Source organism: Uranotaenia lowii, chromosome 2, assembly GCF_029784155.1.
Source record: "Uranotaenia lowii strain MFRU-FL chromosome 2, ASM2978415v1, whole genome shotgun sequence".
NCBI classification, from domain to species: Eukaryota; Metazoa; Arthropoda; class Insecta; order Diptera; family Culicidae; genus Uranotaenia; species Uranotaenia lowii.
The window spans coordinates 92,501,234-92,514,037 of record NC_073692.1 but is presented as its reverse complement, the minus strand read 5'-3'; the positions used below and the strand labels follow the sequence as shown (position 1 = coordinate 92,514,037).

General features: G+C 39.3%; 1 protein-coding gene across 1 annotated transcript in view; it reads left to right on the top strand.

Annotated features, from left to right (window-relative positions):
* The window catches only part of LOC129748146 (uncharacterized), a 96,755-nt gene that overhangs the window by 30,399 nt on the left and 53,552 nt on the right, over positions 1 to 12,804 (top strand). The gene's annotated exons all lie outside the window — the stretch shown is intronic.

Below are 12,804 nucleotides of genomic sequence, written 5' to 3'. Positions count from 1 at the left end.
GGGGAGCCCATCCAGAAGATCTTATAAAACTGTACCGTACAACGATTCTCTCAGTGATGGAATATGGTAGTTTCTGTTTTCAATCAGCTGCTAAAACGCACCTCATCAAACTCGAGCGTATTCAATATCGAGGTCTGCGAATAGCATTGGGTTGTATGCCCTCAACGCATACCATGAGTCTCGAAGTTTTGGCTGGTGTACTTCCCCTGAAAGATCAATTTTATTCACTGTCTCTTCGGTTCCTCATCAGGTGTGAGGTCATGAACCCATTGGTGATTGCAAATTTCGAGAAGCTACTTGAGCAAAATCTTCAAACAAGATATATGGCTGTATATCATGAATTCATGTCTATGCAGGTTAATCCTTCATCGTATTCTTCCATCCGTGTTTTTCTCCCTGACTACGACATATCCTCTGTCCAGTTTGATTTGTCCATGCAGCATGAAATCCGTGTGATCCCTGAACAACATCGTCCCTCCGTTGTTCCAAGGATTTTTTATGCAAAGTATGGACACGTCAATGCTGAACAAATGTACTTTACTGATGGATCTCTTATAAACGAGTGTACTGGGTTTGGAGTGTTCAATCAAATATCCTGTGCATCTTATAGTCTGCAATCTCCATGCTCCGTCTATATCGCTGAATTAGCAGCCATTCATTGGGCACTGGATAACATAGCCACGCGAACCGTTGAACACTACTTCATTGTAACGGACAGTCTTAGCTCTGTTGAGGCTATTCGTTCAATTAAGCCCGGAAAGCACTCACCGTACTTCCTTGAGAAGATACGGATAACGTTGAGTGCTTTATTCAGACGCTGCTTTAACATCACCTTCGTCTGGGTTCCTTCGCATTGCTCGATACTGGGCAATGAGAAGGCAGACTCACTAGCAAAGGTGGGTGCAACTGAAGGCGATATTTATCAGCGTCAAATTGCCTTCAATGAATTCTATTTTTTGGTCAGAAGAAACACTCTTGTCAACTGGCAGCGCAAATGGGACGAGGATGAGATGGGTCGATGGCTCCACTCGATTATCCCAAAGGTAAGCCTTAAACCATGGTTCAATAGGTTGGACCTTAGTCGAGATTTTATTCGAGTATTTTCTCGACTCATGTCCAATCATTGTTCCTTAAACGCGCTACTTTATCGTGTGAATCTTGCTAGCAGCAATCTATGTAGTTGTGGCAAAGGTTACCACGACATCGAGCATCTTGTTTGGTCATGTGAGGTCCATCTTGTCGCCAGAGGGAACTTAGTCAACTCCTTAAGAGCCCGAGGAAAATCACCTAACGTTCCAGTGAGAGATGTGTTGGCTGCGATAGACTTAGACTATATGTTCGAGATATATCTTTTTCTTAAATCTATTGATCTCCGCATTTAACTATTTCTTTCCTCTATTCGTCTCTTTACCTACTCTTAGTTCTAAGAATTTGATTGTAAAAAAAGAAACTTGATTTTGGCTCCGTTAAACTAAAGGTCCGAGCCGTTCCAAATAAACGAGATTATAAAAAAAAAAAAATGATCCAATTTATTTGAAAAAGAAATACCTACATATAACGATCAAGTGTTTCAAGTTTGAAACAGAACATGCCTTTTGGAAATTGATCATATCTTTTAAAGACAAAACATTGTTTTTTGTTTTTTTTTTTCTATACGCATGCGCCGCGACTGTTTTGCTCTTATTTAGGAGTGTAACTCGAATATGATAAATTAAATAATAAAACAATATTATACACCAGGGATGAGCAACCCGCGGCCCGCGGCCGCATGTGGCCCGCGAGACCCTTTAGTGCGGCCCGCGAAGCTGTTTTTAAAAATGTTTTGCCTTAACATTTTTCTACAATGGATTGTTAGAAAATTTATACGACTTGATCAAAAATACACTTGTCTGCATTCGCCCCACAATTATTCAGATTGTTAACTTTTTTCTGGCATTTTAAGCATTTATTGTGTTCTGTTCAAGTCCTAAATGCAATATTGTCTATTGGCATAACGTTATATTGGAGTTTGTTTGGGCAAATCATTTCGGATGGTAAAAAAGACTTATCATGTCGGGGTTCAAAATAGATAGAGGCATTTCATTTTATTTATGCTGAACATTACAGTTTTTGGCGTCCTGATTCTCCATTTTATTTTTCATATTATTTCACAAATTATGATAAAATGGCAACACTTTACAATCAAATTATGTTAAAATATCGGTGACCAATATGTACGAGATTGGTCAGTTTTTTTTAATCAGGATTCATTTTTCTTAATTTTTTAACTCCTACCACTTTGGAAAGCAAAATCCATTCAAGTGAGTCGGAAGAGCAGCCGAAAAGGAATTTCGAAGTTCGCTAGTGGAATCATTATTTTAGTTTTTTTCTAGACACGAATGCCATAGTGTCAAAAATAAAACCTAAAAAAAAATAATTTTAGTTTCAAGCAAAAATTATGTTGTATGATAAAAAATATGCTTAGCAGATATTTTATTTTTAACTAGCTGACCCGGTGTGCTTTGCTACACCTTCCAAAATCAAATGATGTTTTCAAAAATTATTCCAATTTTTATTGTTTTATTGGCATTATAACAAAATTCATAAGCAACCGCTATAAAATGAGAGCTGCAGCTGGAGTTTCGAATTGCAACACAAAGATAACTTAAACTAATATTCTGAATCTTGCTCTATAAATTTGTGTAAAAGATCTGATAATTTTGATCTGTCTGGAGGGTCTCAAATTAATCGTACGCAAACAATCTAACTTATAAAATATGATTGTTTTTGCTTGATATTCTATGGATTTATGCTAAAACTGATAAGAGAGCCTCCCCTCTCCTTCTCTTCACCCCCTGCTGAATGGAGGTCGTGGTCTTTAATAATCGTACCCATTTTTTCGTGTCCAAAAATCCTCTTATATCAATTATAACTTAATTGATAAGTTTTTAAGCTTTACAACATAATTTAAAAGGAGCCCCCTTCTTTCTTCCCCTCTCTACACTGTAAAGCGTAAGGGTCTATAACATTCGTAGAAACATATCTCGTAACCAAGTACCTTTCCATGCCATATTTATTTCCATTTGTTGGTTTTGTTAGCATAAATTGAGAACTTTTGCTAACAAAAGTGTATTGGGCTCAACTCCCTCCTCCTATGTACCTACTCACTGAAAGGAGGATGGTGTGTCAGATATTTATTCATAGAATCATAGCAAAATGATTTTCCATGTTAAGTTTTGTCCATTTCTCGGATTTAATAAAAAAAAAAAAGTTAAATGTAAGCCTTATCTTTCCTTCCTATATTCCCAATTCTATCATCCTACTGCAAGAAAGGATTTGCTTCACAAAGAAAAAGTATTTTTCGTACTCAAATTCTTTTTGATGCCAAATTTAGTTTCATTTGCTCAATTAATTCTCGAATTATGCAAAAAATTTGTATGGAAGTCCCCCTTATATCTTTCCGCTGAAAAAAAGTTGGGGCTTCAAATTATAATAGAAACATTTCTCGTATCCAAAAACCCTCACATGTCAAATATGGTTATGCTCGATCAACTCTTCACTTATACTGAAAACTGTAATAGAGACCTCTCCTCCCCCTTTTCATCCACATCTTTGAAGGAGTGAGGGATTCCAAATATTCATAGAAGCATTTCTCGTACCCAAATTTCGTTCCATGCCAAATTTGGTTCCATTTGCTGTTGTAGTTCTTGAGTTATGCAGTAAAAATTGTATAAAACTCCCCTCCTTCTTTCCTTTCTCCCCGCTGGAAGAAGGAAGGGGTCTCAAACAATCATTAGAACATGTCACGTTCCCAAATACCCGCCCATGCCAAATTTGGTTCCATTTGCTTAATTAGTTTTTGAGTTGTGTAAAAAATTATAAAAGAGGCCCTCTCCCCCTTTATATCTCCCTACTGGAAAGAGGGAGGTGTTTCAAATAATCATAGAAATATTTTTCGTATCCAAATACCCTCCCATGCCAAATTTGGTTGCATTTGCTTTAATAGTTTTTGAGTTATGTAAAAAAAATATGAAAGAGGACCCTCCCCCTTTATACTGGAAAGAGGGAGGGGTCTCAAAAACTCATTGAAATATTTTTCGTATCCAAATACCTTCCCGTGCCAAATTTGGTTCCAATATCTTGATTAGTTTTCGAGTTATATAGAAAATTGTAAGATAGCCCCCCTCCCCCCTTCCTATCACCCCACTGAGAGGAGGGAGGGGTACCTTATATTCATTAAAATATTCTCCGTTCCCAAATACCACCCCATGCCAAATTTAATACCATTTGCTTGATGGGTTCTCGAGTTATGCAAAAAATTGTCTTTTGTTTGGGAGGCCCCTCTCCCCCTTCATGAGAGAGGGAGGGGTCTCAAACCATAATAGGAACCTTCCCCGGCCTCCAATACCCCCACCTGCTAAGTTTCACGCAAATCGGTTCAGTAGTTTCCGAGTCTATAGGGAACAGACAGACAGACAGACAGACAGACAGACAGACAGACAGACAGACAGACAGAAATTCATTTTTATATATATAGATTATTCTATCCAATTCGGCAAAAAGGTTTGTTCTGCTCTGTTGTGCTGTGAGCCTACTTGGTTGAATGATTCAACTGAATCAAAGCAATCGAAAGATTCCTTTTAATTCAACCACGGTAAATGAAAAGTTCATATACTGGTAATTCGATAGCAACTTACTACCTTCTTCAGTGAGCGTTTTCGATTGATTGTTCTGTTAGCATTCAAATACCGGCAAAAAATTTAAAACAAAACCTTTTGAAAATTTGTTTATTTCTGAATATTGACGAAAATTACGAAAGTTTAATAATAAAGCCTGAGTGAGCGATTTTAGACTTTATATCAACATAAATCAGCCTGCATCAAAGTTATCGAAAAAAATTATTACCAGCAATAAATATCTGAAATTCTGTGTGACGTCTTTGACGATTATTTGTGAAGCTTTTTTTCAGAAATTTAACAGAACATATATAACAAATATCGATGAATTGAGTTATTTCACTTATCATTTGTATTGCATATTACCAAAGCCATAAAATAGCTTTGGAAATCCTATCCCAATGATATCAAAATAATATTCTAAAATTCTAAAATCAATATGATATTTTTGAAGATAGTTGCCTAAATGTGTGTAAAATTGTGTATCTTTCTGTGATTTCGACAACCTTGTTCAACCTCTCAATGCTATGATCTTCAATTAAAAAACGGAGTTTTTACCGTGTGTAGGAAAAACATCTAGGCTTTGAAGACAAGTTTTAATCGTGGAAAAATAATGAGAGAAAGTCAATTAGCTATTCAACGTCCAACACTAAGAAGACGGTGATTTCTTTGAATATATATTTTTCACACTCTTAGTTATCACTGTGGTAACCTCCGGAAGATTTTCAAATAGAATTGATGACGAATAGTACCATCGGTTTTAACAAGAATGTTGTAAGAACGAATGTTCGCCAAGAAGTTCTATTAAAAATTTTAAAGAATTTAAACACGACAAAGATTTAGCGGTGGACCTTTTCAATATCGGGTATTTATAAAGTCGTGTTCAACTTCTGTTTCTAAACACGTGAATTCTTTTCATCTCTCTTTTTTCATATTTGTTTTGCCAAAAATTTGTGGTTATAAAAAATTTGTGGTTATAAAAAATGACGTGAAGCTCTGCTTATAATTGAAAAAAAAATGTTATTTTAAATCCGGCCCGCCGACAAGATTTCAAATTTTAATTGGCCCCTTGGTTCAAAAGGTTGCTCACCCCTGTTATACACGACACTTTCGGTAATTCACAGATACTTAAATTAAAGAATTCTTTCCAATGGTTTCTAAAATAAAGATTTCTTAATATCGGTGATTTCTAGCTAAGATGTTTTCGCGGTCATTAATGTGTTATGAATACCAATTTCCACAATAAGCTATATCACTAAATAAAAATGTGTAATACTCAATAAATTCCTTGATATTTCTGCAGAACAGTCTACAGTCATTATATTGCACCCAAATATTAATAGGTACATTTGACTAAATCTCATACAGAACTTTTTTTAAATTGCGACCCAGAGATGGGTCTTGACTCAAACATTCAGTCAGCAAAACTTTTTTTGTAGGGAAATGAATCCAACTTAGATGAAATTTCATCTAAGTTGGATTCATTTCCCTACTCATACAGAACATTTTCAAAGATCATCATTTACCCATAAAGGGAAGGCAAAATATTTTCATTTTTTTTTTCAATTTATTTCAATTCTATTTTTTTGTTCCATCTTTGTTATTATTACAATATAAAAACAATATAAAAACTGTTAAAAATGAGAATTTTATTTGTTTTTGCTTTTCGCATACATCGTTTTCATAATGTTTTAAATATAAAACAAAAATATAAAACTACAATGAATAAAAAACAAAAATTTACTAAATCGAGTAATATGACAAAATTGTCAAAACTTTTGTCATTTTGGGATTTTGTTTTGTAATTTTTGTTTTTATTTAATTTCTGTGATTTTAGACATTATTGTCTTTTTAGTCATTGTTGTCTTTTTTCTGTTAACTTATTTCCGTCATGGTTGCTAAATTTTACCATTTTTAAAATGCTTTCTTTTTGTCATTTGTTGGCATGTCTGTCATTTTTGTAATTTTTTATCACAATGCACATTGCATTGTTATCGATTTGAATCGTTTTTACTATTAAAGTCATTTTAGTTCAAAACTTTTTGTTATATGATAACGAAAATTGTTTGAAAGTTTTTATGTGCCCAACGAAATCCAAATTACAAGTTTTCTACTCAGAGTGAGGTTTTCGCTCTATTTTAAATAATCGTTTTAATTATTTTCAGGACCACCCTAATGGAAATGAAATGGACCAGCCTAGTAAAAAGATAAGTTTAGAATGCCCTAGAATCAATCAAATGGATAACATTTTATTTATTTTTTTTTTATTTACATAGTATTCCGTCTCACGACATAACTTGACGAACATAATTCCTAAAATTCACTCGGTTCATAGCAACCGTTCTCCAATTTCTCGGGCACCCCACGTTCGCCGTTGTAACGATGGCTAGCTCAGTCGTCGTTATACACAGGGTCGACTTCTCTTACCTGAGGCGAATTCACAACTCTGAAGTAGGGTGCAGCGAAACAGGGAGGCCAATGAATCGGGGTTTTCGGGCATGCATTTATAACACGTTGATGTACATTTTAGGGGTTATTTATTGGGTCACATTTTTGTTAGGGAAGGGGAAAAGGGACGATGCGGCCGTTCAGGAACGTTGGGGCCCTTGGCGGAACACGTACGACAATTTTAGGAGGTTTATACTTGCTGTTGTGTGAGCGTGCGTAGCGACGGAAACCAGAGGATAGCCGGCTGTTGGGTCCAGCGTGATGACTTCGATAGACGATAGGCCTGGTCGTTTCATTTGCTCTTGTCCACGGCGGTGGGTATCCCCGGCGGGTGTTGGGTGCCGCGCGGGTGCCCCTTGAAAATAGCTGGCACGTGGATGACGTCTTGCACCAGGGCGGCCACCAGTGTAGCTCGGTGGCGGCCAGAGGCTCCTAGGCTCGGTCCCCGAGGTTCTTGGTCGTTCCTTGACGTGGAAGCACCGAATGCCAAGGCGCCCGGTCACAGCTAGCAGAACCGGATTTATCGGACCCTTGGTCCGCCCCCTAACAACCCCTGGCGGCTATCAGGACCGGATGTGCGGAATTGCCAGGAAGCCAATAATCGAGAGCTAAGGGCACTTCCGAAACGCAGACTTTAGTTGACGGTCAGTCTGGAGAACCTCCTGAGCACGTGGGTTGACTGTTCCACGGAGCTGGGTGCACGGGGAAAAACGTCTGCTCTCGGACGACGACAAAGACAAAATCCTCGTGGCTTCGTTCTCGACCCGCCAGCTAACCTGCCACGCCACGCAATCTTGCCGGGCTTTTTTCTCTCCTCTCTTCGCAAACGTCAAATTTCCAACAGCGTTGCCAGTTACACTGTCTGAGCTTCAGTTTTTCGCCGAATTATGCTGTCAGCTTCTGGGGGATAGGAATGGAGAACGAAGGACCTGGGAGTTGAGATAAATATCCTACTCTATCTAAGTATACAATTCAAAATTTGTTTGCCTTTAATTCCCGATACATGGTTCTCCCAGTTGTTACGGAGAGTCCGTAACAATAATCCCTCTCTCCAAAAAAAAAAAATTATGAAATCATAATTTTTTTCTGTCGTTATTATCGTAACTGTTCCGCATAGCGACTTGCGATTTTAACAGATAAAGAGTCAACATCCCTAACCCCTCCTAAACAGTACCCAACCTTATTTTACGGTGAAGTCAATCATAATCGATCAATAACTTATTCTAGAAGCGCTTTTCCTTAACGATTAAATCTTATAGGGCCCTATATTCTATCTTACTAGAGTATGTTTCAAGGACAGTCATGATCTGCCTTGTTTTACTACTAATTAAGTGCACTTTTAATTTCAGCTGTGTTAAATTAAAGAAACCATAAATCAATAGTCTCATTCCTGCGGCGGTATAGACTTTGAACTCGTTTCTTCTGACCATTTGGAATTAAAACTAATTATTTTGTAATTAATGTAAACATTACGAAACTCTAGCGAATTTCCAATTTTTGGTGAATAATATTTTCTGCTTTTTCGTTTACGAGAGGATACTCCCCTCTTAAAATTGATTCCTTTTTTGATTTGCGCGAATCTGACGCGAACGCGGCGCTTTGTTTTCTGTGAACGTGACCCGTTTTGTTTAGAAACAAGTAAGAGCCAGCGTACAGGAGGAATAACACAAACATAATTGGTTTGCCTTTCTCACCATGAACCTTCCAAGAATTTCCCTAGCAAACCTTTTAGGATTTCCCGGTGGTCGGACCCGGAGCCAGTGCTAGAATGGATTCATTCTACTACTTTTGTTCCCTGTTGTATCTGGTAAGTCTTTATCAACGTTATCTTCGTGATTTTTAAACGGGTTCCGAACCTATTATTGATGTGTTTTTGTTGCCTTTTCTTTATAGGTGCTCTTGGATAATGAATGTTTTCCTTACCGGAACATTTTATTTAGCATGACAAAATAAAAGAAACAACTCTTCCCCTGAGAGTCAGAGATTGTTCTCATTTTCCGAATAGTGATCGAACCGAAACATTCTATGCTGGTTTTAAATATTCAGCTGGCCAGATGCCCAAGGACTTGCCCTCGAGATCATCTAATCTGTAGGAAGACGAACCAATTCTCGCACGAACGATGGCCGGCAAATATTGGGGCCCATATTTTGCGTTATAGTTTTCAATGGCACAGGATGGTTTCATGTTCTTGCGGAAGACCATCTGCCCTACTTCGTACTTTTTTGAAAACCGGCGATGTCGGAGGTCATACCGTTTTCTGCTCTCTTCGTGAGCTTTCTTGAGATTTCGTTTTACGAGGTCGTTAATCATCCCGAACAACTCCTTCTGCTGACATTCAAAATTTTGGCCCTCGCCTTCATCATTCGGCGAAGGAAGATTGTGTTCTGGCCCTTTATGGATCATCTCATAACCGTGTGAGGCGTAAAAAGGAGTAACATTCGTGGCTGAGTGAATAGTGGAGTTTAAAATGGTTTCAACTTCTGAAAGTCTCAGGTCCCAGAGTTTCTGATCTTGGCGTGCATAAGAACGGATCGCGGCATTGACTGTGCGATTGACCCGCTCCACCGGGTTCGCCTGCGAGTGATACTTCGCGTTCAGCCAATGCCGGACGTCAAACCTACTCAATAGAGCCTTAAACTCTTTCGATAGAAAACAAGTGGCGTTGTCTGTGATAATAATTTCTGGCACCGAATTTCGATAAAACCACTGGTCCTTGAGAGCCGCACAGAACTTAATACTGTCAATTCGGCGGAAAGGAAGCAGCATGGTCCATTTGGTATGCAGATCAACAATGGAGAGTGTGATGATGTATCTGTATCTTTATGCACATTATCTGTGCCACTGTTATACCTTACCTTGATATACTGTGACATTGGTCATTATAATAAACAGACTAGAAAAGTGAACCACGCGTTATTTGTACCTGAAGATATTATTACAAATTGGCGACGAAATTGGGATTTTTTCTAAGTGAAAAGGCTTTGATTGAGTGCTAGGAACGGGTATCCAATTAAATCAGGTGAAGGTAAGTGGAAATTTGGGAACAAATGGACAGAATTGAGAAAATGTTCTGCTTTGTTGCCTAGCAGAGAACAAAAAGAGAGGTTATGTTTTGATAGGAAAATCTATCAAGATTCAAGAATATTTGCTGAACGAACAAAATTTCTTTTCAGAAAATAATCAAGATTGGCGCAAGTAGCCTGACGATTGGCGCGAGTTGCCAGAATATCGGCGCGAGTAGCCGGAAGATTGGCGCGAGTTGCCGGAAGATCGGCGCGAGTTGCCGGAAGATTGGCACGAGTTGCCGGAAGATTGGCGCGAGTTGCCGGAAGATAGGCGCAGGTAGCCTGGTGATTTTTTTTTGGTCAGGGCACGTCCCGAATTTTCCGAAGCTTGAATGCGTAACTCAGATTGCTGCAGATTGCATAAACAACAACAAATAGAGTGACCAGCTGTACTAAATAAGAAAACAGTGTTGGACATTTGGAGGTAAATGTTATTTTTTTGTTTTGGTCCTTCAAGTATTTGTAGCACATATTTTTCTTATTAGGATGGATGCTCGAAAAGCTTTTGCGGGTTTCCCCCCGTTTGTTTTCAATGAAGTGCCAATGGCAGAACGCCGGGGAAAGTGGCACATTTGGAAGCGGGGATTCGAAATTTGTCTCAGAGCAGCGAAAATATTCGATGCTACTGAAAAGAAGGATCAGCTGTTGGCTCATGGAGGTTTCGAGCTGCAGGAGGTGTTTTTCGGTATACCAGGCGCCGATGTTGCACATAGCGATGAAGTAAACGCGTATGATGTGGCAAATGTATGCGGGTAAATGTAATTTCGGAAAATCGGCGGTAGAGAGCTCTGGTATTGCGGTGGTGGACAAAATCCTTCAGTTTGTTCCATCACATTTGAGGGAAAAATTACTGCAGGAGAAAGAGTTAACCATTCAAGAAGTCATTCGCCAAGTTAATGCTTATGAGACTACCCGGCGGGCAAGTGAGCAAATTAGTGGTCAAGCTGCAGCACAGTTGGCCACTCATCAGGTATTGAAGCCGACGGAGAATTTACAAGAGATCGATGCAGTTTGTAAATACTGTGCGGGGTCTCACCAACCTGATCAACAGTGTCCCGCATGGAACAAGACCTGCGGTAATTGCGGGAGGAGAGGCCACTATCGCAAAGCTTGTTTTAGCCGTACGTCAGTTACAAGAGGTTCCACATCCAGAATCAATTCCAACAATGTGATTCAACGCTTTGGGAAACGCAGATTTGTTCCCTCGAATGCAGGGCAATCAGAGTCGAAACGTTTCCATGCAAACCGTCAGGTAAATGCTATTGATGATGTGGACGAGCAGAGGGAAAATTTCGAGTTGGTTGACATGGTTTCTACAACGAACGACAACGATGAGCTGATTTGGGCAAAGGTTGGAAATGTGTTGATCGAGATGCAAATAGATTCGGGCGTCCAGTCGAATATTATCGACGATCGAACTTGGAGTTACATGCAGCAGAATGGAGTAAAATTGATAGGTAGCTGTTCACACCCGGATAGGAAATTCAAAGCGTATGCTCAGACAGATTGTCTGGCAGTGACGCTGATGCTTGACGCGGAGATCGTTATCACTGATGGTGGAAAGCAGCTAAAAACAATAGCCCGATTCTATGTCGTTAAAGATGGCCCTCAGCCACTTTTGGGGAAGAGGACAGCTAAAGAGTTGGGTGTCCTCAAGGTTGGACTTCCAAGCAAGCACGAGTCGAACCATCATTTGGACATTGTGCAGCGATTCCCTAGTATTCGGGGCATAAAGATCCACATACCCATGGATCATTCGGTTCTGCCAGTCGCGCAGCCTCTAAGGAGACTACCGTTTGCGACGTTGACCCGGGTTGAATAAAAATTGAATGAGTTACTCAATAAAGACATCATCGAAAAGGTTACAGGACCTAGCCGTTGGGTATCGCCAATGGTGGTTGTGGTCAAAGACAACGGAGACATCCGTTTGTGTTTGGACATGAGACAGTTGAATAAAGCAGTAATCCGCGAAACACATCCATTGCCCACAATAGAAGACATCCGGTGGAAACTTAACGGCGCGGTCTTCTTCACCCGCCTTGATATCAAGGATGCGTTTCACCAGCTCGAGTTAGATGGAGTGAGCAAACCGTTGACGACTTCCATTACACACAAAGGCCTATTCCGAAACAAACGTCTTTTGTTCGGAATTTCATGTGCTCCGGAAATTTTCCAGAAAACTATCGAGCAAATCCTTCCCGATTGTGAATGTTGCACAAATTTTATTGATGACATTATCGTGTTCGGGAAAACTGAGCGTGAGCACGATGGAGCTCTTCAGCGGATCTTAAATAGATTCAAAGACTATGGAATCCTTTTAAATCAAGCAAAATGTGTTTTCAAGTTAAAGGAAATTGATTTCTTGGGGCACCATTTCAACGTAGCAGGGATGTCGCCGTCAAAAGACAAAATAGAAGCAATCCGTAACTGCCGTGCTCCAAATAACTGCGAGGAGGTCAGGAGTTTTCTCGGCCTCGTCAACTATGTAGGTTCTTTTATACCAGATTTGGCTACAGTATCATTTCCGCTTCGGGAGCTTCTCAAGGATAAGGCGTCTTTCAAATGGGGCACCGACGAACAGCAGGCATTCGATCTTATTATCTCATACATAGGTAATGCAGACAGTTTAGCACAC